Source organism: Oryctolagus cuniculus, chromosome 7 (assembly GCF_051225735.1).
Source record: "Oryctolagus cuniculus isolate XC-2025 breed Fujian yellow rabbit chromosome 7, ASM5122573v1, whole genome shotgun sequence".
Lineage (NCBI taxonomy): Eukaryota > Metazoa > Chordata > Mammalia > Lagomorpha > Leporidae > Oryctolagus > Oryctolagus cuniculus.
The window spans coordinates 135,439,883-135,463,093 of record NC_142873.1 but is presented as its reverse complement, the minus strand read 5'-3'; the positions used below and the strand labels follow the sequence as shown (position 1 = coordinate 135,463,093).

At 57.1% G+C, this 23,211-nt stretch overlaps 1 long non-coding RNA gene across 2 annotated transcripts; it reads left to right on the top strand.

Moving 5' to 3' along the window:
• Nucleotides 1–15,634: 15,634 nt before the first annotated feature.
• LOC149125746 (uncharacterized) lies at nt 15,635–22,519 on the top strand. 2 transcript variants are annotated; one of them, XR_016237402.1, is made up of 4 exons: nt 15,635–16,121; nt 17,413–17,658; nt 18,192–18,718; nt 20,851–22,519. It is a non-coding gene; the product is annotated as an uncharacterized LOC149125746 (long non-coding RNA). The 2 variants fall into 2 exon arrangements; XR_016237403.1 differs by lacking the exon at nt 20,851–22,519 and adding an exon at nt 18,927–20,841.
• Nucleotides 22,520–23,211: the final 692 nt, after the last annotated feature.

The following is a 23,211-nucleotide window of genomic DNA, read 5'->3' as shown; positions in this document are numbered from 1 at the left end:
CTGTAAAACATGACCCACACCCCAGCCTCAGCTGCGATCGGTTAAGTCAGGGTCTTTGGAGCCAGGGCACAGTTCTGGTATTTTTAAAGGCTCCCCTGGTGATTTGGAAGTGTAGCCAGGGTTGAGAACCAGGGGCGTTTTGCACCTTGCAATGGATGGTTTCCAAGTGTGGTCGGAGGACTAGCCGCACACGAGCCTCACAGGGGAGCGTCTAAGAAATGCAGACCTCCGGACTCAGCATCTGCCTGTCTCCCCAGAACCTGGATTTGAACAGGATCCCCCCGCGATCTGCAGATCCGCTGAAGGTGGAGGAGAGAGGGCAGTGCCGCTGGGCCTGCAGCAGAATGGGGTTTCTCCACCCTGCCGGCTGATTCTGCTCACGGTTTCTGACGCTGGGGGTCTGGGCGGGGGCTTTTCAGACAGGTTCCTGGGGACGCTGAGGCTGCTGCCCCGGAGACCACCTTTGAGAAGCATCGGCACTGCCATGGCGTGTGTAGGAGGCAGACAGGAGGAGTGGGGAGGGAAGGGGAGTCTGCGCTGGGTGTGAAGGTGGGGTAGCAGGGAGAGGAAGTCTCAGGCACCTGGAAGGTCAAGTTCCTCCCCACGGCTGACCTGCTGTTACCTTAGGACCTTGATTTCCCTGACACAGGGGCCCAGGTCAGGGACGGAGCTGAGGAAGAACAGGAAGCATCAACACCTCTGAGAGCCACTGGCATCTGTGCCCTCCCTGGTTCCTAGGGAGCCCCCCAGGCCCCTCGTGCTGCCAGGGAGCAGGTTCCAGGGTGCGCATTCAGTACAGTAGCTTAAGCTGCTGCTTGGGATGCCTGCATCGCACATCGAGTGTCTGGGTCTTCTGATGCAGCGTTCGGCTGATGTGCACCCCAGGAGGCAGCAAGTGACGGCTCAAACGCTTGGGTTCCTGCTACCTACCTGGGAGACCCGGATGTAGTTCCTGATTCTTGGCTCCAGCCTGGTTCAGCCCTGGCTGTTGTGGGTATTTGGGGAGTAAACTGGCACATGGATTTGGATTTGGTTTCTCTCTCTCTGTCTCTCTCTTTCTCTCCTCTGTCCCTTTTAAATAAATAAGAAAAAAGTTAAAGAAAAAGGATCCACACTGGATGCTTCTTTGGTTCCTGAGAATCCCGAGTGAAAGAATGAGGCCTCCCCAGGGCCTGGGCTCAGCCAAATGCCCATGGGTCTCTTCAGGGGTCCAGTGCTCATTGTTGGGGGGGGGGCTCAGAATTAGGAGGTCCAGTGCTCCAGCCTGCCTGGGACAATCTGGTTTGTGATGCTTATCCTTTCATTCTCCAAAGTTTGCAGAATCATGTGGCTGAACTGTGCGGTTCCCTCTTGGCAATGGTTACCAGAATGATAAAAGTTTGGTTGAGATGGAAGAGAGGGGGCGGATGCACTGGGGCCAAGGGCTGAGTGTATTCCCCAGGGAAAGCCCCTCTGGGCCCCTGCCCTCCAGGCTCCCTCCCTCCTGCCTGGCTTCCTGGGGGAGGCCTGGGAGCAAGGGTTCTTCCCGAGGCTCCGCTGTGGGGCGGGTTCCACCTGGTAGAGGTGATGTCCCGGTGAGCAGGTGTCTCTTCTAAGGGACAGCCAGCCCTGTCTGTCTGTCCATCTGGTGGGGAGGCAGGAGGCAGGAGGTGGGGTGGGGGTGGCGGTGGGAGCAGCAGGCAGGCAGGCTGAGGCTCAGCCCGTCTTGCCCGGGGCCAGGCTGTAGTATCAGGACCTCTTTTGCCGGCATCTCCGCCTGGGGAAGCTGCGGGCTGGGGGAGGAGATAGCCATCAGCCGGAATACCAGAGGTGTGAGGCAGGCATGACCTCACCCAGGGTGTGCCTGTTCTCTGAGCCCTGCCAGGCCACCCTCCCTGCCTGCTCCCAGGCACCCCCAGGCCGAGTTCGACAACAAGCTGCAGCCAGCCACAGCAGGGGCGTCCCAACGCGCTGGCTGGGTCCTAGCCAGGCTCAGGCAGGGAACGGGCACATCTTCTGGAAGCAACCTGGAGTCTCTAAGCGGGGGTGGGGAGGGAGGGGAGACTGTCCCAGCCCCTCCTGAGTCCTTGGGGGCTGGTGCATTTTGGGGAGCAGCAGGGGGGTGGGGCTGGGCCTAGGGGGAGAACTGAAGCCGTGCACCAGAAAGCAGGGGCCCAGAGTCTGCCAAAGGACTGAGGGCGCCAGGAGAGCCGCAGGAGGCTCGCTGGGTGTCTGGCAGCTGGCTAGCAAGCACTGCTCTGGAGGCCATGGCCAGAAAAGCCGGAAGAGACTTTTGGAAAGCATCTAGCACTTGCACCTCTTGGCAACCTGCGAGTCCTAGGGGAACAGAGTCACAATGTGGCTGCCAGAGCCCAGTGAGTGACCACGGGCTTGGTGCAGGGGGTGGGGCAAGAGGCGCCCAGGAGCGGTGGGGGTCCTGGACATCCATGCACAAGGCCTCTAGGACAAAGTGTCCCCCTGCCCCTGCCACCCATCTGTGGAGTGGCTAGAGTGGAAAGTGAACTGCGCAGCCACAGTAGGGGTTGGTCCTGAGGTTCCTGGCCCCTCCCAGTGTCTCTACTCTGGCCCTCAGAGATCCCCATTTCTGTCTGCCAGCACACTCTGGCCCTCCCTGTACATGCACACCGGGTCTATGGTACCCAGCACCTCCAAACCCAGTCTGCACCCCACTCACAGCGAGGCGGGTGATGCTACCTGGGAGCTGTGTGCAGGGTGCCCTGCAGGCAGCTATGCTCAGTGACAGCCCCCAGGACAGCAGAGGAGGGGGGGGAGGGGGCACACAGTGCTTCCCCCCCACCAGAGGCAGAGGCTGCAACCCCCTCTCTGGTGCTTCCTGGTGGCCGCCTTGCTGGGTGGCCTTGGAGCTCCCGTCCAGCGTGCCCTGTCCCGCTGAGCCTGTCAGGGCCCCTGGCTATGTCTCCGCCATCTTCCTCTGAGTCATTTCTTCAGCTCAAGCAAATGTTTCCTGGGGTTTCTGTGCACCAGCCTTCTGCTGAAGTCTGGGGCCCAGAGATGAGGGGGGAGAACGAAAGCACTTTCAGAGACCACCTAGCGACTCTGGGGCTTAGTGAGATGCTGCCCACCCCTCTCCAGCTGGCTAGAGCTGCCTTGGGCTGCGTCCTGGGACTACGCCCCGCCTGGACCCTCCCCCAACCGGTTCCCTCCCATGCCCGCCCCCTCGCTCACACACTTTCTCTGCCATGTGACAGCCACCCTCCTCCTCCTTGTCACTCTCTTCCACCCCCTCAGTTTCCTCCTCCACTCTGGCTTTGGATGGGTGGTGAGGCCTGGTGTGGCCCCAGGCTCCGGGGTGGTGGCAGGAGAGTGTATGTAGTTTCAGACGCCTCCCTGGCTGCCCACACCCGCTCAGCCTCCTGTGGTGGCGCTGGGGGGAGGCCGAGCCAGACAGAAGCGACATGATTTGGGGGGAGGGTTCCCCTCTGGGTCTTGCCTTCTCGATGGCCTGAAGTATGGGGGTGGGGAATTAGGGAGGAAGGTGGGGGAGGGAAGCAAGAGGGAAGAGGAGGTGAGCGGGGAGAGTTCAGGAAACAAAGAGACCAGCAGGGGTTCTGACCCAATCAAGAAACACCTCTGGGCCCGGGTGCCACCTACAGCACCCAGCCCTGCCCTGGCTCTCACTGAGGGTCCAGGCTGTCCCCCGGCCTCCAGCCAGCCTCAGCTCCCTCTGCTGTGAGGGGCTGCAGGGCGCCTGCCCAGAGGTGGGCCTTCCTAGGAGGGGGCTCCAGCCCTGGGGCTCTCCTCGCCCCCACTCGCTGTGGCCCTGACACCCCTGGGCTCCTGCCTCCAGCGAGTTTGTCAGAGATGGGAAATCAGCTCTGCAGGGAATTTCGCAAATTCCCAACAGTCTCTCGCCCCACCTCGCGTGGGCGATCTCCTGTCTTTCCCAGACGCTGGATCCCAGTCTCCCTTCTTTTCCTCCTGGTGCTGGCTGGGGCCCGATGAGCCCCTTTGCTCTTTCTGTCTGGCTGAGGAAGGAGTAGCCCCTCAAATCAGGAGCCTGCCCCTTCCTCCTTCCCAGCCCAAAGCACCCTGCAGGCCTCGCTGGGCCCCTCTTTGCACTTTGCTGGGGGCCCCCTCCCCAGCCCTGGCCATGGCCAAGGAGCCCCATTCAGAACCACGAGCAGTCTCCCGAGCTCCACAAGGGATCACAGCAGGAGTGGTGCGTCCCTTTTGGTCCCCAAGGCATGCACCCGCCCCAGGACAGAGGGGGCTTTGGCAGCCTCGAGACCGGTTATCTGATTTGGGGGCTGATGGGGTTTCTAATGGAAAACAATATGGTAATTTCAGAATGTTCCTGATTAGATGAAAATGATATTGCATCAAAGTTACTTCCTTAATTTATTCAGAAAATAACAAGAGAGAATTCTCTCCTAAGATCCTTAATTAAACCAGAACATCCATCGTGCAGGCGAAGCAGCCTCTGAGCTCCAGGTGTGGACAACAAAGGCCGATCCTGGCCTGGGTCTCCGCGGCCTGGCCTTGAGCTGAGGTCTGCGGCAGGGCTTTACCTGGACAGGCGCTGCACTCTGCTGCAGGGAGCGTTGGCAGCAAGAGGGCACGGGGTTGAGGCTCCTCCCACTGCAGGCTCCAGTGACAGCTGTCCCAGAATCATGCCAGTCTCGTCTTCTCTAACTTCATCCGGCCAGGTCCCGTGGGGACCCAAATCCTCAGAGGCGGCAGAGTTGGGAGCCCAGGGCACCTCCAAGACATGGAACAGCCGGGGTGAACACAGCAGGTGCTGGGTGGTCCAGTTAGGATCTGTGCCAGGCCCGGCTCGGGGATGCTGGAGACCCAGGAAGGCGTCACGGAAGAGAATTCTGATTGGAGAGGGAGAGACAGGGTTCAGAGGATGGGCAGATCTGGAAGTCAGCACGGGGAAGGAAACTGGGGCTGCTTTCTGCACCTGCCGCCACCTCCCACCCTGCCCCCTGGTGCTGCACATTAACTGGTCAGGACAACAGGGCCTGGGCCACATGCACCATCGAGGTGAAGATGCTGGGGCACTGAGTCTGGGCAGGGAAGGTGGGGACAGGCTCACACAGCCCTGGGGGATGTCTGTGACCTTCACCTCCCTGAGGCTTCAGAATTCCTCTAGCACATCCTTGTGCACTTTCCTTGTCATTTCCCACAACTGCCCTGCGTGCACATTTCTGTCTCTAGGGGGAATCAGGCTCAGAGAGGTTGAGTAATGTTCTTGAGATCACACAGCAGAGAGGTTGAATTTGGTTTTGCCTCATCCTAAATTATCCCCCTCTTAGTCCCCAGAAGCAGAGGTATGAATGCAGAGCAGGGCTAGCCTGAGCTTCGTTTGCAATCGCTGGTGTGCAAGGGCCCTACTCTGGAAGGTTCTGTGAGGCTGTGAGGGGCGTCCTGCCCATCACTCAGCAATGAAGATTGGGAGTGCCCTGTGTACTTTGCAAACTCCCGAAAGCTGCCTCCTTCTAGTGGGGCCTCCTGGCCCGGGCCTGCTGGGCAGGGCTGGCTGGTGTCTCCTGGAGCAGGAGCTGAGAGAGGAGGCCTCGGTCCTGAGCGGGAGGACTCCCCATCCTCCCAGGGACCATCTCCATTTGCCCACATGCCTGCTGGGGATGCTGCCTCGGCTGCACGCCTCCCTCCACCCCCTGCAGGCATCAGCACCCCCACATCGAGCACTGCAGGGATGCCAGGGACCCACTAGGGATGTGCCGTGCTGAACCCTGGGTGCTGGGAGGAGCTGGCCTGGGGCGTTTTGGGAGACACCTGGCTTTGAATTCTGGTGTGGCACGGGGCTAGCGAGTTAGAGACTGGAGACCTGGAACTGCATTCGGAGAGAGGAGAATGTGAGGCTGGGGAGGCGGGTGTGGGTGCCTGTAAGCACAAGTGTACACATTGCGTGCCTGTGCGTGCACACCTGAGGATGCAAATTTGCACACATGCATGTGTGAGGATGTGTGTACATGAGAAAGAGAGAGAGAGGATTGTTGGGGTCCTCAGGGAGCTGAGAGCCAAGTCAAAGTAGGGCTTAGATGGGCCATGCGAGGTGAGAGCAGTAAGAGTAAAAGCAGCTAGGATTTAGCTAACTTTTTTTTTTTTTTTTGATAGGCAGAGTTAGACAGTGAGAGAGAGAGAGAGACAGAGAGAAAGGTCTTCCTTCCATTGGTTCACCCCCCAAATGGCTGCTACTGCCGGTGCGCTGCACCAATCCGAAGCCAGGAGCCAGGTGCTTCCTCCTGGTCTCCCATGTGGGTACAGGGCCCAAGCACTTGGGCCATCCTCCACTGCCTTCCTGGGCCACAGCAGAGAGCTGGACTGGAAGAGGAGCAACCGGGACAGAACTGGCGCCCCAACCGGGACTAGAACCCGGGGTGCCGGCGCCTCAGGCAGCAGGATTAGTCTAGTGAGCAGCGGCGCCAGCCAGCTAACACTTTCTACATGCTGAACCCTTCATTGTCTTCCCTAATTTAATCCTTGCAACCCGGTTAGAGGGTGGCTGCAGTTATGATGGCATTTTGTAGCCTGAAATCTGAGGGACGAGAGGTTCAGGCACAAGCCCAGCTGTGGAGCTAGTATTTCAGCTTAGGCCCAAGTTCAGACACCAAGAAGCATCACCTCCCCCACCTGGGGGGCGTGGCCTGGCCTCTGGACCACTGCTCTGAGGCTCTCCATGTGCCATGCTCTTTGTTCCCAGAGGTTCCTTTCTGGGAAGGACGGGGAGGGGTGAAATGGATCCCACAAAGCCTGAGGGTCATGCCGGCGGTCCTGGGTCCTGCCTGGGTGAAGCCGGGAGGTGTCTGAAGAGCTCGGGTTCGGCAAGGCCATTCATCCCGTGTGGTGCCTGGGGCCGGAGTGGGTGTGCGGAGGGGGGACGCAGGCAGCTGAGCTGTGAGACCTCCACCCTGTGGCCCATGTGGTGGGAGCCCTCCCCAGGGGTTTTTATGCAGAAGGGTGGTGTGGTCATTTTAGAAGGCTCATGCTGGCTGCAGTGTGGGCTAGACGGAGAGAAGGGGGAGGAGGATGTCAGGGGGCGGGGAAGGGGAGGGAAGGGCAGAGCCAGGCAGGGGCTAGGGCGCTGGTTGGGGGGCATGGAGATGCAGGGTGCTATATGAGAGGCCAGGGTTGCAGGATGTGATGATGGGCTGGATGTGGTGGCTGGGGGAGAAGTCACGGGGGACATGGTGGATGGGAGCCACGGCACGGGAGGGGACCCCTCCGGAGGGCAGGGGAACCAGCAGCCTGGTGGGTCAGAGGAGCCCAGGAGAAGTGACCAGGGAGTCGTCCCCTGGAGAGATCTGCAGGTGGTGTGGGCAGCAGGGAGGTGGGGGCCACGGCCAGTGGGTGGATCAGGACTTGGGGGCTGTAGTGACCGCCCGTTGAAGAGTTTTCACTTTCTTCAGGGTTCCTCATTTCCAAAAGACAGCAGCAGGGGATTGCAGGAGAGAGAGAGAGAGAGAGAGGGAGAGGCCCTCCATTCCTTGCTGGGAGGCCCTGGGGCGTGCTGGTTAGAGCTGTCGCGCTGGCCTCAGCTGGGGCTCAAGCCCGGTGTCACCCCTTCATAGCTGCGTGTTCTCGGGCAAACCACTCTGGAGCCTTCCTCTTCTCATCTGACCGTCGGCGACGATGGCCGCTCACACCCGGGCTCCGCGGAGGGGAGGGCAGGGGAGCCGCCTCGCCGCAGCTGTGCCTGGAGACCAAGAGGCCCAGGGCCACCCCACCCTCCTTGCATCGGAAGCCTCCCCCTGCCTCTGCCTTGCACAGGTGGGGGACACAGGGTGGAGGGAAGAGGGGCTGGCAGAGGAGCAGGGAGGGGCACCAGTTAGCCTTTGCAGCCCCCCACTTCCCTCCCCAGTTCCCCAGGCCCTGCCTGTCGGCCACAGCTCCAGAACAAGACAGCAGGGCCTGCATTTCTCAGCCTTTGCCCTGGGCCGCAGGCAGAGCTGGGCTCCTGGGGCCCATCCCAGGGAGGAGCAGGGTGGTGCCTGAGCTTTCAGGTGTGCAGAGGGCTCTGGGGTCAGGGCGGCCCCCAGCGACCCCACAGACCCCTGGGCCTTGGGGCGGAGGGAGAGGTGGGAACTGTGGGGTGGGGTTGGGCGAGCCCTTCTGTCTCTCCTCTGCAATGCCGAGCCTGACCCCGAGGGGCCCAGCGCCGCGCTCGCCCCCAGCCCGAGTCGCAGAGTTTGCTGGCAGCAGCGGCGGATGACTTTGGTGTAGTTTGTGTGGTTTAATAAGCTACAAAAACGACATTATTTTAAGCCAATCTGGATATAGCACAAAAACTCTCACCCCGTCTGTTCTGTGAAACTCAGATACCCTGACGAGAACACAGCTCACAACCAACTAATACAATATTCGCTGGGCGCGCTGTCAGCGGGTCCCACGCGGGCGCCGGCTCCCGGGGGCCGGCCCGGGCGCGCGCACCGCACCGCAGGCCCTGCGGGCGGGCTGCGGCGGCGGCGGCGGCAGCGGCGGCGGGGGCCCTGCCGGGCGGCGCGCCGGGGAGGTGGGGAGCGCCCGGGGCCTCGGCAGGCGCGGGGCCGGCCACGCAGCCCCGCTCGCTCAGCTCCCCGCCCCTGCGCGGGGCCGCGGGGAGGAGAGGCACGGCACGGCGCGGCGCGGCGCGTCTGGCCCGCTGACAGCAGTTCTACTCCCACAACTCACATATGTCTGATTCCGAAGCAGGGAAGTGTGTCCAACACACCCAATGCAAAGACAGGTTGTTGAATATTTTTTCTCTCATCACTAAAAAGGATTCCCTGCTGGGTGCAATCAAGATCCATAAACGCGCGGCTCGAGTCGGTGTGAACGCGGCGCTCCAGCCCAGATCCCTCGCTGGCGCGGAACGCAGGCTCCGGGCGGGCGGGCGGCGGAGAGGCGCAGACATCCGCTCGCAGTCTGGCCTTGCGACCGGCAGTTCGCGGCGCGCTCCGCGGCGCGCTTATTTTGGGCTGCGCTTCAGTGGATTAACTGTAGGCGTCAAGTTGCCGGGCGAGCGCGGGCAGGCTCCCTGGGCCCCGCCCGCCTCCCCTTTCCGTGGGTACCGAGCTCCACAGAGCCTGCGCCAGGGGGTCCTGGGAGGCAGCCTGGGGAGCCCGCCCCGCTTGCGGACTGTGTCAGGGTGAGCTGGAGGCCCTGGGCCACTCCAAGGGCACAGGCCCTTCCTTGCAGCGTTCCTTTGGGGAGCTAGTCCTGGGCTGGAGGCGCGGCCCGCCAGGTATCTGCGCCCCACCTGCTCCCCCTGGGAGCAGGAAGCCAGGACACTTCATGCAGGCTGGAATTCTGTGTGTGTACCGCCCAGGGGGTTCTTTTTGTCCTGTGATGCCCAGGCAGGTGCCTTGGTTGGGCATAGGAGAGCCCTGGAGGGGTGGGAGTGGAGGGGGACGGGAGGGGAGGAGCACAAGGGCCACTGCCAGCCCCTAGAATCCCTTCCAGTGTCTTGGGAAGGAGCTGCTCAGGGTTCCTGTGGGGACCTGGGGCCCCTCTCTCCCTCCTATCATACATACATCATAGCATCAGTGTGACCATTGAAGCTGTGTTGCTTCTAGAGCCAACAACTTGAACTCTAGTTCCCTCAAATGATTAAGAAGCAACTAAAACTATTGTCTCCCAAATAGTCCTCCCTTCCCCTCCAGCATCTCGTGGTGGTGGTGGTGGGGGGCTAATACAACAGATATACCATTTAACACCAGAATGGGGCCACGGCTGCCCAGCAGGTTGAGCCTCCCCTTTCAACTCCAGCATCCTGCATCAGAGCACTGGTTTAAGTCCCAGCTACTCTGCTTCTGGCTCAGCTCCCTGTCAGCGCACTTGGGAAGGCAGCAGAAGATGGCTCAAGTGCCTGGACCCCTGCCACCTCCATGTGGGAGACCCAGATGGAGTTCCAGGCTCCTGGCTTCAGCCTGGTCCAGATCTGGCTGTTGTGGCCATTTGGGGAGTGAACCTGCGGATGGAAGACCTCTCTCTTTGTACCCCCCCCCCCCCCGCTGCTGTGCTTCTCAAACAAATCATTTAAAAAATAAATAAAGCCAGAATGAGCTGCAGGCCATGCAAGAGTGACAGCAAGAGGCCAGGGCACTGTGAGTGTGGAATCTGCTGTTCACTCACTGATTTTTCCAAAAAGCCTCGTTAGGGCTGACTGTGTACAAGCTACTGGATGGGCTGTGAGAGGCGCATGGGTCTTGCCAGGGAAGGGGGAACAGACTCATACCTATTCATCCATTTGTTCATATCTGAGCACCAACAGTGAGCCAGGACCGACGTTTGCGCACTGAGTGCTGGCAGATGCAGGTTAGCATAAAGCAGGATGCAAAAGGGCCGGGAGGAAGGCAGGGGTCTCTGAGAGCAGTGCTGCCCAGGCCCTGTCCCAGGTTTTGCACCAGTGCTGGGCAAGGGTGCCTAGAGCAAGTCACCTCCCAGGCCTGTGTCCAGCTCAGCTTTCCAGCTGCTTGAGGTGGCCCTCACGCGCGGGAGCACTGTGCCTGGACTTCACACCGCAACCAAGTGATGAGAAAGAAGAATCGTGGAGGTAGTTTTGGGGGAGCCCTGGATTAAAAAAAAAACAACAACAGAAAAAATCTCTCCTTGCTCATAAATCACGAATCAGCCTCCCCACCCCCCCTTCAGTCCCTCCCGCACTCTCTAAGAGATCAGCACATTGCAAAGACAGGTTGTTGAATATTTTCTCTCTCATCACTAAGAAGGCCTCCCTGCTGGGTGTAATCAAGAACCATAAACTCGCCTTGCGGCTGCAGCCGGCATGAATCGAGCCCCACTCAGCTCGCATGGATGCAGACTCGCTCCGGCCAGGATGCATCCGTAGGGGCAGCAGCTGGAGGACTGGGTCTGAAATGACCTGGCGTGGAATTCAGGGCTCCTCTCCTGAAAGGTCAGCAAGGAGAGAGATCGATGGCAGCAGACAAGGACTCAGAGTGCTGACACGTGCGACGGGCACTCTGCGGCCCCCTCTGTGTCCCCAGGTCCCTGGGGGAAGGGAAACAGGATGGTTTCCCACACCCGGCGCTTATTCCTGGTGGGCCGCCCGAGCGGGTGGACTGGCTCCCCTCCGCTTTCCAGAATTGACCCTTTCAAGGTGGACGAGGGCGTGGACTGCTGCTGCTGCCCAAGAGAACCGGAGGGGGTGTGTGGCAGGGGGGTGGCTGGGGCAGGACGGGGGACTGGGATATGAGGGGGGAGTGAAGGAGAGGCCAGGGGGAAGCTGGGCTGCAGGTTGGTGGGCTGCCCAGGGCACCATCCCGCTCTTTGTGTGGGAATCCATAGCAGGCAGGAGGTTGTTAGAGGCGGATCTGGGGAGGAGCCTCTCCCGTCTTTCCTCGCCTCTGATAGGACCCTCTCCAGCGTCACTGCCATGGCCTTGAGCCCTGGGTCAGACCCCCGTGCTTCTTGACCCAAGATCTGCCCCTAATATTTCTTCCGCAGTTCACCCCCATCCTAACATCTTGCATCTTCTCACCGCCGGGCCTTGGTGTATCCCACTCCCCCTGCCAGCTGTGCTTAGTTCTCTTCCTCTTTTCAGCAGACTCCTAGCTGTCCTTCAAGACCCCGTGGAAATGTCCCTTCTTCTGGGTGCCTTTGCTGACTGGGCAAAGGAAACCTGTGTCTTAGCGGTTTGTTCAATTCGGCCCTTGACGTCCTGTGTGGTGATTGTTTGCGCAGTGGCGTCTCCTCTGTGGCTGGGGCTGAGCCAGCTCCACTCTCTGCCCCCCAGGGCCCAGCCCCAAGGTCGCCACCACTCAGTACCTGTGTACTGAGTAGGGCAGAGTTCTCTAGTGTTCCTTCTTCTGGCTTCACGTCTTCCTGTCCACCCTGCTCCCCTCCCAGCCCAACAGAGAGCTCCTTGGGGGCAGGATGGCCTTGCTGCTTCTCTTAAACCCCAGACGCAAGATGGGTGCTGGAACTAACGTATGGAACTGGGTTTGCGTTTTGCTGGGATGGACCTGCTCAGGCTCGGTCCCGGAGATGTAGGGGGGGCCCCTCTCTGTGGGGTTGCTATGGCTGTGGCTTCCCATGAAGGGTTCGGGGAAGTCCCTGGGCAGGGTCGAATGCTCAGCCTTCATGGTTTGTGTGTGTGTGTGTGTGTGTGTGTTGTTGGGGGGCGGATTCTTTCCGTTCAAACTTGGAAGGGCCCAGAATCTGCAGGCCCAGTGTGCACAGATCCACACGAGCCAGTGGAGGCTCAGCCCTTGGGGTTTTCTCCCAAGGCTGCCCAATATCGCGGGTCCCCAGGAGAGAGAGGGCAGCGGTGATCCTGCCGCTGCCTCCTTTGCCTCACCTGCGAGGCCGGGAGCAGGTGAAAAGCTGGAGAAAGCCGAGGTCTCCTCGCCAGTAGACAGCAGCCCGCCAGCTTCAGGGCTCTCATAATTCTTTCAAGACAATCACTTTATTTATATGAGTTTGTTTAAAAAAACCCACAGACGATCCACCCGGGGACCTCTCCGACCGCCTCGGCCTGATTCCCTCCTATCCTCCGAGTCCATAACTCTTAGTCTTCTCGTTCTCCCAGTCCACAAACGATAAAAATCTTATTTCTATAAGGTCTTTTATGGTTACCAAGATAGTCAATAGTGTCATTTTCATTCATATCATTCTGCAGGGAAGTTAGAGGAAACGAACCAGACAGAGGAGAGCTATAAATAAGGTTCAGCTACACTGGGCCCCAAGCGGATCCCACTGCGTTCTTTTAAAACGACTCATGCACAGAATACACACACACAACATGCACACACGCACACAAATATGCACGCGTGTGCCCACTCATGCCTAGAGACAGGTGCATGTGAGCAAGCCCGTGCACCCACATACATGCATGTGCACACACACACATGTGCCCATATGTACTTCCACCATTTGGCAACCTTAGGAATAAAAAGCCCTTTCTGGAATTTGCCTGGCTTTTGAAGGGCCGAGACGGGGCAGCAGCACTTGCTGTGGCGAGATGGGGGGAGTGAAGCAGGCCAGCCCAGAGGGAACATTCCAGAGCCATGAACGGCAGGGTTGGGCACCCAGCCACCCATGAGCTCATGTGTGGGGAGCTGCAGAATCCCGCCAACTCAGGACTCCGTGTTGTGGGCCCAGCAGCGGGGGCAGCCGCTCAGCCGGCCCCAGGAGAGCCCGGCAGCTCACAGGCTCCCTCTCACTGTCTGTTGGTGTCATCCCAAGGCCAAAGCCCTCATTCCTGGAGGCCGGCCAGTCAGCTTCAGACTTCTGCTTTGTGCCTCGCTGCCACCCACCTGAACTTGTCCACAGCCCTGCTGAACCCAGGAGCAGAAAGCGGGCAGCCTCAGGTACTGTGACTCACGTGACACGGCAGACAGTGAGCTGACAAGCCTGTATGTGGGGGAGAAAGGGTCAACCAGACCGCACCAAGAAAGGATGGAGGGGGTTGGTGCAGGCCCCGTGTGGACTATGAGCCTCCCCTCCAAGAAAACATAGGCAGTGTCTGTCCAGCCCCTGGGAGCAGGATGGGAAGCAAAGGGCTGTGTGGCTCTTCTCGGGGAAACCTGGGCTCATTGGCTGGCGGAAGCAAGGAAGGAATGGCCGCTGACCCAGGAGGTCCGGGTTCCTGCATGGGCTGCACCATCGCTGGGTTGGACAGCCGCTCTCCCGTCCTTGGGGCTCTGCACCCCTGGGAATCACTGGGAGTGAGGAGTTCTCTGCGGGCCTCTCGGGGTTCTGGAGCTGCAGAGGACAGCTGCCCACCAGGGCCGCCGGGGCAGGTGCGTCTCCTTAGTCTCCACATCTGTGCAATGGGGGCGAAGATTCTTGACTGCTGGCAACGTCCCAGGAATGCTCAGAGGCGGACTGGGCACAAGTCCAGGAGTACAGATGAGCTTATTTGGGAACTGCTGGGTTTGGAACTGTACCGGATGCAACCCATCAGGGTGCCCAAGACCCTGAAAAGGATCCCCTCCCACCCCCAACTCTCTCTTCTCTCTCCTTACTCAGCACCGCCTCCCCCCGCATCCCCCCAAACATGGCAGGACTGAGAATGCAGCCCAGGGCCCTGAGCTCAAGGCCTTGGAATCCTTCTCTCCCCCCCTCCCCGCCTTCTTCAAGGGAACTATTAATTGTAATTTAAGCCTCCCGAGTTAAAAGCAGCGTGCAGATTTAAGGATTCTTTCATCCCGATTACACATCGTTTCTGGCTGCACTTTAGTGCCAGGCTTTTATCTGTTGTTCTGGGGAATCACTTAGCGGCCGGAGCAGCGGGCTGCACACAGATTTCCTCCTGATTATGTTTAATGGCAAATGGAGAGTTAACTCGCCCCCCTCCCTGGGCTGCTCCGGCAGCAGCTTTCCCGGCCTGGCCAGAAAGCAGCCGAGGGCAGCAGGAAGCCACGGCATGGGGAGTGGCAGGGACCTCTGTGTCCATTCGTGCAGGGCTCTGATGGGACCCGTGTGTCTCAGAGTGGCCAAGGGGTGCGCTGCGCCCACGCCCAGGTGACCCGGGGCACTGCTCTGAGCACTGATGGATGCTGCTTATTCTACACCTCCCACAACTGTGGGTGTCCACTGTACAGACGCTGGGCTGGGTATCATTTCCCAGTCACACCTGAGTGTGCTCAGCTGCCTGGGCCTGGACACTCTCAAGTTTGCTTGCACACTCCAGGGTGTGCCCAGTCCCTGGAACTGCTTGGTCACATACACACGTACTCATGCATGCTCACAGCCCACACTTCCACGCGTGGGGACATGCTCTCTGCACAGCTGCACCCTTCCTTCCAACACTCTCAGCTCAGTCTCTAACATGTGCACCGTTGGAGCCTTCATTCATACAGAGTGTATCAGGCTGTCATAGTAGTCAGGTGATGGGGGTCAGGCCCTGGGCCCCTGAGCCCCCAGTGTCACCCACTTCGCCTGTGCCCTGAGCCCCATTTGGTCCACCCAACTAGGTTGTGTCTTGTTACAGAGCTGGGCCGACTGCTCAGTCCTTTGGCTGCTACTCTGTGAATCTCAAGACTCGAATATGAAATCCGTCCAAACCCGAGTTCTTGGTCTCCTGCATGTGGCTGCAGCCTGCGCCTTCCCCATCTCAGCTCTTGGCCAGTCCTTCCTTCCGTCACTGCTCGGGACAAAAACCCCTGGAGTCGCCCTTGATTCCTCTCTCCTCACTTCCCACAGCCAGTCCGCCAGGAGGTCACAGGTCACACTGGCTGAACTGAAGAGGACACCCCTGATCTGATCACTTCTTACCACGCCCATTAGCACCTTCCTGGTCACCCTCACTAAGACCTTGACCTGCTTCCCTGCGGTGACCTTCAGACAGATCTGCCTGCTTCTCCCCCCCACTACACAACAGCCAAGGGAAGTTTCAAACCAGGTCATGTCCTCATCTGCTCCACCCAGAGAACGAGCCGAGGACTTGACGGTGGCTTGGCCGTCCCTGTGTGGTCTGTCCCTGTCAGCTGCCCCACTCCTGACTGCTCCCCGGTGCTCCTGCTACTCCACTCCAGCCACCTCGGCCTCCTGGCTGTGCTCCTGCCCCGGTTTTGCTGTTTCCTCTGCCATAGAATACTTTCCCACCAGCTCTCCCTTTGGATAATGAATGTCCTTACCTTTTTCTCCAATCCTCCACTCAAATATCACTTAAATTTTTTTTTTATTTTCTTGAGAGTCAGAGAGACACAGAGAGAGAGAGAGAGAGAGAGAGAGAGTGAGTGAGAGTGAGCAAGAGAGATCTTCCATCTGCTGGTTCACTCCTCAAATGCTCACAGCAGCTGGGGCTGGGCCAGGCCAAAGCCAGGAGCCCAGAACTCAGTCCAGGTGCCCCATGCTGGTGGCAGGGACCCAAGGACTTGAGCATCACCCGCTGCCTCCTGGGATGTGCATTAGCAGGGAGCTGGGACTTGAGCCAGGCCCAGTGGTGACTTCACAGCTGTTCCGCATGCCGGCCCTGTGCTGAGGCTGTTGCGACCTTTCATTGATCAGATATTGGATGTGGGCTCCCCTAGGGAAGGGAGCGCTCCACCTGGCGAAGCAGCTGTCTTGAATGAAGATAGTCTGGAGAGGGGGTCGGCTAAATGCCACTGCCTCCGGCTTTCCCCGAGCTTCAGTTCAGAAGTGGGAAACCGGGTACCATCTCGCAGCATCCGTCACGCCTCTGAACACATGTGAGTCGGTGTCAATGCATATTCGTTGTTTATTGCCTATCTCTCCTGCTAGGAAAGGAGCCCTGTGACTACCGTTCCCTAATGTTTCCCGAGTGCCTGGAACAGTCGGCTCCCCATGAATGTTTGATGAGTGAATGGATGAGTCTGCTTGTTTCTCACTGCTCTGCTTATCTCTGTATTTATCAACCTTATTGGAATCTTGATCCTAGTCCTGCCATCAACCTGTTGTATAATCATGGATTCCTTCGTCCATGAAAGTGGGTGATGGAAGTCCCTGCCTCCGATGGCTTTGGGAGGATGAAATGAGTTAGTGCTTATCGAGTGCTTCCCAGGTGCCTGAGACACAGCAGCCCCAGTACACATGAGCTGCAGCTGCTGATGGTGTGTCTTGGGTTCTCCTCGCTTTGAGTTGCTGCCATAATTCTGAACAGACTTAAAGACAAAGCCATGCCTTCTGCTGGGGGACTTGACCTTGAGCGTGGTACACGGAAGTCTCATCTGCAGAGGGCAGTTTTTGACTAATGAACATAGAGATCTACTCACAAGCCTGTGGCTGGAATCCTTGCCTTGGGAAAGTTCCGTGGTGCTCTGTGTGTGGTTTGTGTTTATGTGAGAGTATACCTGTTTGCATGGAGACAGCACAAGCTGCACTCAATGCTGTGCTTTCTTGTCCCAGGCTCTAGGTCCCTAGAGAAGGCAGCCAGTGGCAGTGTCTAACAAGATCAGGAGAGTCCTTGTCCCTTCCCTCCTCCTGCCCACTCAACCTCCTTCATGAACTCCCCAGAATGAACTCACTTTCCCATCTCCATGACTTCCTGTGGTCAAACCCAGCACACTTACTTGACTTTAGCAAAAATACTGATCCTCTCTCTCCATCCTGAGTTCACTTATATTGGGTGAAACACACAGTGGCATGGCCTCTAGGTTGCCCACAAAGGGACTTAGTGGAGTCCTTGATCCTTCCAGTCTTCCAGTCAGTGAGAGCATTGGTGGCCAACAAAATTCAGCTGCGTCTCTCCCCAAGAACTGCTTTTGGTCAAAGGGTTCTGCTGTCCCCTTGGGGCAGTCTAGGTTCCATAACTAGCTGATTACTCTTGCCTCATTTGGGGATGTCCCTAAGGGCCTTATCTGCTCTAGAGCTTTCCATAGGGCTGAGTGATGCAAATGCATCAGAATTCATCTTTGCCCTCTGCCCAGTCCTGCTTCCCTCCCTCCTTTGCTGGTTTTGTTCCTGAGCTCAGCCTCCCCTAGGTCCTCTGCACGCAAAGCTCCCTATTTGATCTATTTCTAGGGAGCCTGACCTACCAGAGAGTCGGTGCGAGGAGCGGTTCCTAGGAAACAGACTCTAAAATGGGATTTTGGAGCTGGATCACCCACCGGCCAGTTGGTAACGAGACCCTCGTTACTGGTGGAGGGCGGAGGTACCACTGCTCTGGCAGCACAATTATGAAGACTTCCCAGGTGGGAAAGCGAGATGGTGCGACTCGGTGACAGGAAGTGCCTGGCTGGTGGGTGCGATCTCTCGGATATTTGAGAGGTACAGGCAGAGTGGTAATTACACAGCCCATGGAATTAGGTGATGGGGCGGATCAATGCATTGGAAAAAGACAATGAGAGGCCGGGAGTGATTAATCACTGATTTAAGGAGAAGCGTGGTGGCCTGAGGGCCTCCCCCTGGCAGATGAAGAGAGTTTCTCCTGCAGCCCAAGAGCAGAAAATGCCGAGATTTGGCCCAGGAATGAATTATCACAGTAGCAGATTTCTAAAGAAAATTGAATTCTCCACCTGGCAAGTTGGCTGTGCTTAGGTGGGCCAGGGGTTAGTCGGGGGCCCCCGCCACTCAGGAAAGGGACATCGGATGGATTCCCTTGAGTACCCTGAAACCCCTCTTAGGCAGCAATGTTCTCTGCTTTCCTCTTAAAGGCCGGAGCTCCTCCAAGCCTGTCAATGATTGCAGGAGCTTCTACCTGGCAAGGGGCCGTGTAGCATGTGTGCACATCCATGCACACACACATGCGCGTGCTCACTCCGCCATCTCACCCTAGAGTCTCCTCCCACGTCCCCTTCCAGCCACCAGGCCAACAGCTCGGGCTAAGCTGCGGCATAACCTGGCTGCCAGGAGACGTCGCTGCAAGAGCCGGCCCGCGCACACCTGCAGCACCCGCGAGTGCGACTTCGTTTCTCTCTCTCGCATCACGGACATCTGCCTGTGGCCTCTCCGTGCTGGCCCTGCCTTCCGTGTTGCTGTCAGGAGGATCACTTGAAACAGAGACCTCCCCAGCCAGCTCCTCACCGGGAACTCTTCGGCCAGAAGAGAGCCGGCATTTCTTCCGTGTATTTTCCTCTTTGTGTTTGCTGCGTGTGCTACCTTGGAGCCTTGGCTTCTGCTCTTTCCCTTCCCTGGAAACTCTCTCTTTTCTCACCTCGCCAGGCACTTCCCTGTCTCAGCTCAGGCACCGTGGGCTCACCTCCCATGGAGACACCATGTTCGCCTCCTGGTTGCCCACTTCAGGGCCCACCTCTGTCCTTAGCTTCCGGAAGCCTGGCTCCTGAGGCCGGACAGCTGCGTCTCTCCACGGGGTGTTCAGCAGCCACAGGTAACTTCCGTGCCTAAGGTTGGGCCCTCTCCTGGGACCAGCTCACAGCCAGTGCTGGCTAAGCAGGTGATTCAAGGGCGGGGCTCCCTTGTGTCAGTTTGGAAGAACCTGAATTTTGTTCCCACCTTTGCAGTTTCTCATAGGATTGGCTGAGGGCTCTGAGGCAACCACATTGCTGTCTAATCCAAGCTCCCCCACTGCTTTACAGGTGCATCTCTCCGGAGCAGCTCTCCTGCCCCAAAGCCCCGCTGCACCCCTGTTTCAAAGGCTGTTTCCAGAGAACCCATTCTAAAGCATCCTTTATGGTGTTCTTCGATCTTTTGCTGGGCTTTGGAACCATGTGCACCTGTCTGATATTGCATGCTTCCCAATTGTCTGTTGCTCTGTGACAAACCATCCTCAAACTTAGTGACTTCGAACAATGACAGACTTACAAAGTCATTGCTTTTTGGGTTGTTGGTCCCTAGTGGGCAGTTCTGCACCATCTCGCATAGTTTGGGTCACTTGTGTGGCTACTCTCAGCTGGGAGCTCCACTGTGGCTGAAATGTCCAGGTTGGCCACTCACTCTTCAGGGCTTTTCCCTACCTGGGCTCCAACCAGTCAGTTCTCCCGCTGGGTGCCAAGTTGGAGGAGGCGGGAGTAGCACCTCTTAGGGTTTGGAAGTTTAGGACTTCACTTCTGTTGCACGCTATTGGTCAAAGCAAGTCACAAGGCTTCCTGAGCCACAGGGAAGGGAAATAGGCCGCACCTGTGGATGGGTGGAGCATCGTGTGTGTCTAAGCACTGATGACGTTGGGGAGGCTCCACCATAACCTGCAGCAGTCATCACACTGGGAGCTTCTAAAGGCCGAGATTCTGCCGTAGATACTTTGTCCCTAGCCCAGGAGCTTTCAGGGGCTGTCAGAAATCTTTTGGTGACAGAGTGAGCCCCAGCCCCAGGATTCCTCTATGGTCCCCATAGAGCTGGTGGAAGGAGTGGAGCGACAGCAGAGCCAAGCCCTAGACTCTCAGCTGGCCCTACTGGGACATGTCTTTAATTTCCAAATAGCACATCCAACTGCTCTCTAGAAGTCTACTTCTGGGCACAGGCTTTACCCCCTGGGCAAGAGTGGGGCGCATTTTATTCAGCCACATGGTTGCACAGGGCCCTGGATCCAAACACAGACTTAATAATGAAAGCCTGTCTCTCCGCTGTCTTGTCATCGTGCATTTAGAGCATGTGGAAGTCATTAGTGTTGTTTGTCAAATATTTCTGGCGATGCACCTGCTGAACACATGGAAGGATTGCACTTCTTGGCCCTTTTGTGGTTGGGTGAAGCCTTGTGATTAATTCTGGCCAATGAGTTGTGAATGGAAGTGACTTGTGCCATGTTTGAGCATTTAATTGCCGCCTGAAGCCCTCCAGAGCTCTTGTTCCCTCTGCCACGAGATTTTGTTCTGCTCCATCAGTGGGGTGAGGATACATGGTGCAGAGCCCCAACCGAGCCAGACTGCACCAGTAGAGTAACGGATAAGCTTTGTTGTTTGAAGTCGCTGAGATTAGGGGTTGTTTGTTACCGTAGCGTGGCCGAGCCTATCCCGTCTGCTATGAGGATCCTGGCTTGACCCAGGCTGGGCTCATCTTAGCCTTCAGGTGGATCTGGAGTGGGAGGGGGCGGGGCTCTGGGGAAATAATTCACGTTCAGGGAAGGAGGAGAGGCTGGAGTAGATGTTGAGACGTGACTCTTATACACTGGTCACCTAATATTAGTACCTCATACTGGACTATGTGCGAGTTCTAACACCTGAACATTGGCATTGAATACGTATTCAGGAAGGTTGGAATGAAAACCATTCCTACCCTGCCTCCTTCCCCGCACCCCAGAACCCCTCATTCACTGCTAGGGACTTGAATAGTCCTCTTCAAGGCAGAGGGATTTGAATGCCCAGACATTTGCATATGGGCTTTCCTTCTGTTGCCTTCTTTATTCTAGTTCCATGGCTCTCTAACTTTAGTGTGCCTAAAAATTTCTGTTCATGGCTGTATAAACAAACCCATGTATACTGACTGTACTTGGTAAGTGGTTAAAGGGCTTTTCAAGTGTACTTTTGGCTGTAGGATTTTAAAGTCGCTCTCTAACCCCTATGTCAGGTGAGATTCCATTGTTTGAAACCAAAAGAACCCGGCGAATTTCATGAGACACTAAGAGCCCAAGACGTCAGCAGCAGCTGCTGGAAGCCCATTATCCTGCCTGTTGATTTTACACTTGCAGCCGAAGCCTCCTGGATCCCACGAAGGAAACCTGATGGTTCTGCTTCTCTTCTTGCTCCCTGCAACCCGCTGTCCACATCGCAGCCAGGGTGCCCCTTTCCAAACACCGGCCCGGCTCCATCCCTCGTCCCCTGGCTGAATCCCTTTCACTGGCCTCCTGTTGCTCTTACCGGGAAGACCAACCTCGTCAACGTATTCTGAAGACTGCAGAGCGTGGCCTCACCTGCCTCTTTGGCCTCACTCACAGCTGTCCCCGCTTTGGCCTCTGTGGTCTCTCCCTGCTGGCCTTTCACTTCCACCAGCGCGTTCATGTCCCTCTCCCCCCACCGCAGAGCCTGGCACCTGTTATGCCATCTGCTCCGCGTGCTCCTCCCCACCCTCTCCTCTTTGCTGGTTAGCGCCTACTCATGCTTCAGATGTCAGTTCAAATGTTACGTCTTTAGAGAGGCATTGAAGCCAGCTTATTCTTTATTTGCTCCCATAGAATGTGTTGCTTTCCTTTAGAATATTTATGTCAGTTTGTAATTATACACTAATTTGTTTGATTATCTGATGAGCACTTGTTTCTTTCACTAGAATGTAAGCCCTAGGAGAGCAGGGGACGGGGCTTCCTTGTTATTCTTGCATTCCCGGCACATGCCATATGTATTTGCCGCATGGGTGATGGGATGGGGCTGACAGCGGCTCGGAGGCGGCGATAGTGGCTGCAGCACTGATAGCAGCGATGGCACGTCCCTTTCTGTCCGCTTTGGGCTGTTATTTGCTCTGATTCTTACCTCCAGCTTCTGTGGCCTGAGAAATAGGAATTATCTCCAGATGCAAAAACCGAGACCCAGAGAGGAAACCAGACTTGGGGCCAGTGAGTCTGGGTCCGCTCTGGAATTTGTGCCTTCGATTGTAGGTTTAGAATTTGTTCAGACATCGTAACACTTCCTGGCCTGTGCTCTGACCATGCGGGAGAAGTCTTCTGAGGTCTCCTCTGCGCACACGGCCTGGGGGGGGGAGAGAGAGAGAGAGAGAGCGCGTGAGAGAGCGCAGCAGCCCTTTTGCAAACAGTCCTCTTGCCTCTCCTCCTCCTTCTCCTCCTCTTCCTCCTCTGCTGATGGAAAAGCCACTTGGGGGGATAAGGTGAGAGAGGGTGAGACTTTCTGAAATGTTGACAAATGAAAACCAGCAGGGCTGAGCCCAGCCTGGCCAGCCACAGTGGGTATCAAGGCTGGAGAACTCAGACTTCGGGAAATGCATGGATGTCAGACTACTGTTTGTGTTGTTGAGGGGTGTTAGGGTCTGACCACACCTCCAGAGGCAGGGGCACGCCTTCTTTTGAGAGGATCTGACATTCCCAGTTTCAATTGTCTTGAGAGGAAGGTTGAGCCTTGAGCAGACGATGAGGATCCACAAGGTAGGACTGAGCCTTGGGGACGTTCTCCTTCTTTTTCTAGAGCTTGGATCCGTTTATTCTGTATTCTAGCAGCAACTAGAGTGTTATATTAAAGTGGTAACAGCTGCTACAATAGACAAGCCTTTAACATCTTTGCATCTTAACAATACAAATTTATTTCTTGTTTTCCAAAGTAGATGTCTTGATAAGTGGTAGCAATTAGGGACTCTGGATCCTTCTATTTTGTAGCTCTCCCATCTTTAACATGTGGGTCTCAAGGTCATCAGAGAAGTAAAAAAACCAACTGGGATCAGCTCTTTTTTTTTTTTTTTTAAGGATTTATTTTATTTATTTGAAAGACAGAGTTACAGAGAGAGGTAGAGACAGAGAGAGAGGTCTTCCATCTGCTGGTTCACTCCCCAGATGGCTGCAACAGCTGGAGCTGTGCCGATCTGAAGCCAGGAGCCAGGAGCTTCTTCTAGGTCTCCCATGCAGGTGCAGGGGCCCAAGGACTTGGGCCATCTTCTACTGCTTTCCCAGGGCATAGCAGAGAGCTGGATTGGAAGAGGAGCAGCCAGGACTAGAACTGGCATCCATATGGGATGCTGGTGCTTCAAGCCAGGGCATTAACCCGCTTAGCCACAGCGCCAGCCCCCTTGGGACCAGTTCTGAGTGTAGCTTGAGTAGGAAAATGCACTAAGGAAGAAATCATTTATTCATCAAAAGAGCAGCACGAACCACCAGTATGGACCAGCAGGAGCCGAGAGGCCACACAGAGAGGTGGATCTGGCAAGGTTTGGGTGGGGGTGGAGGTAGGGGTGGGAATAAAAGCCGAGATAGAGATGTAGCTCACTGGGGTC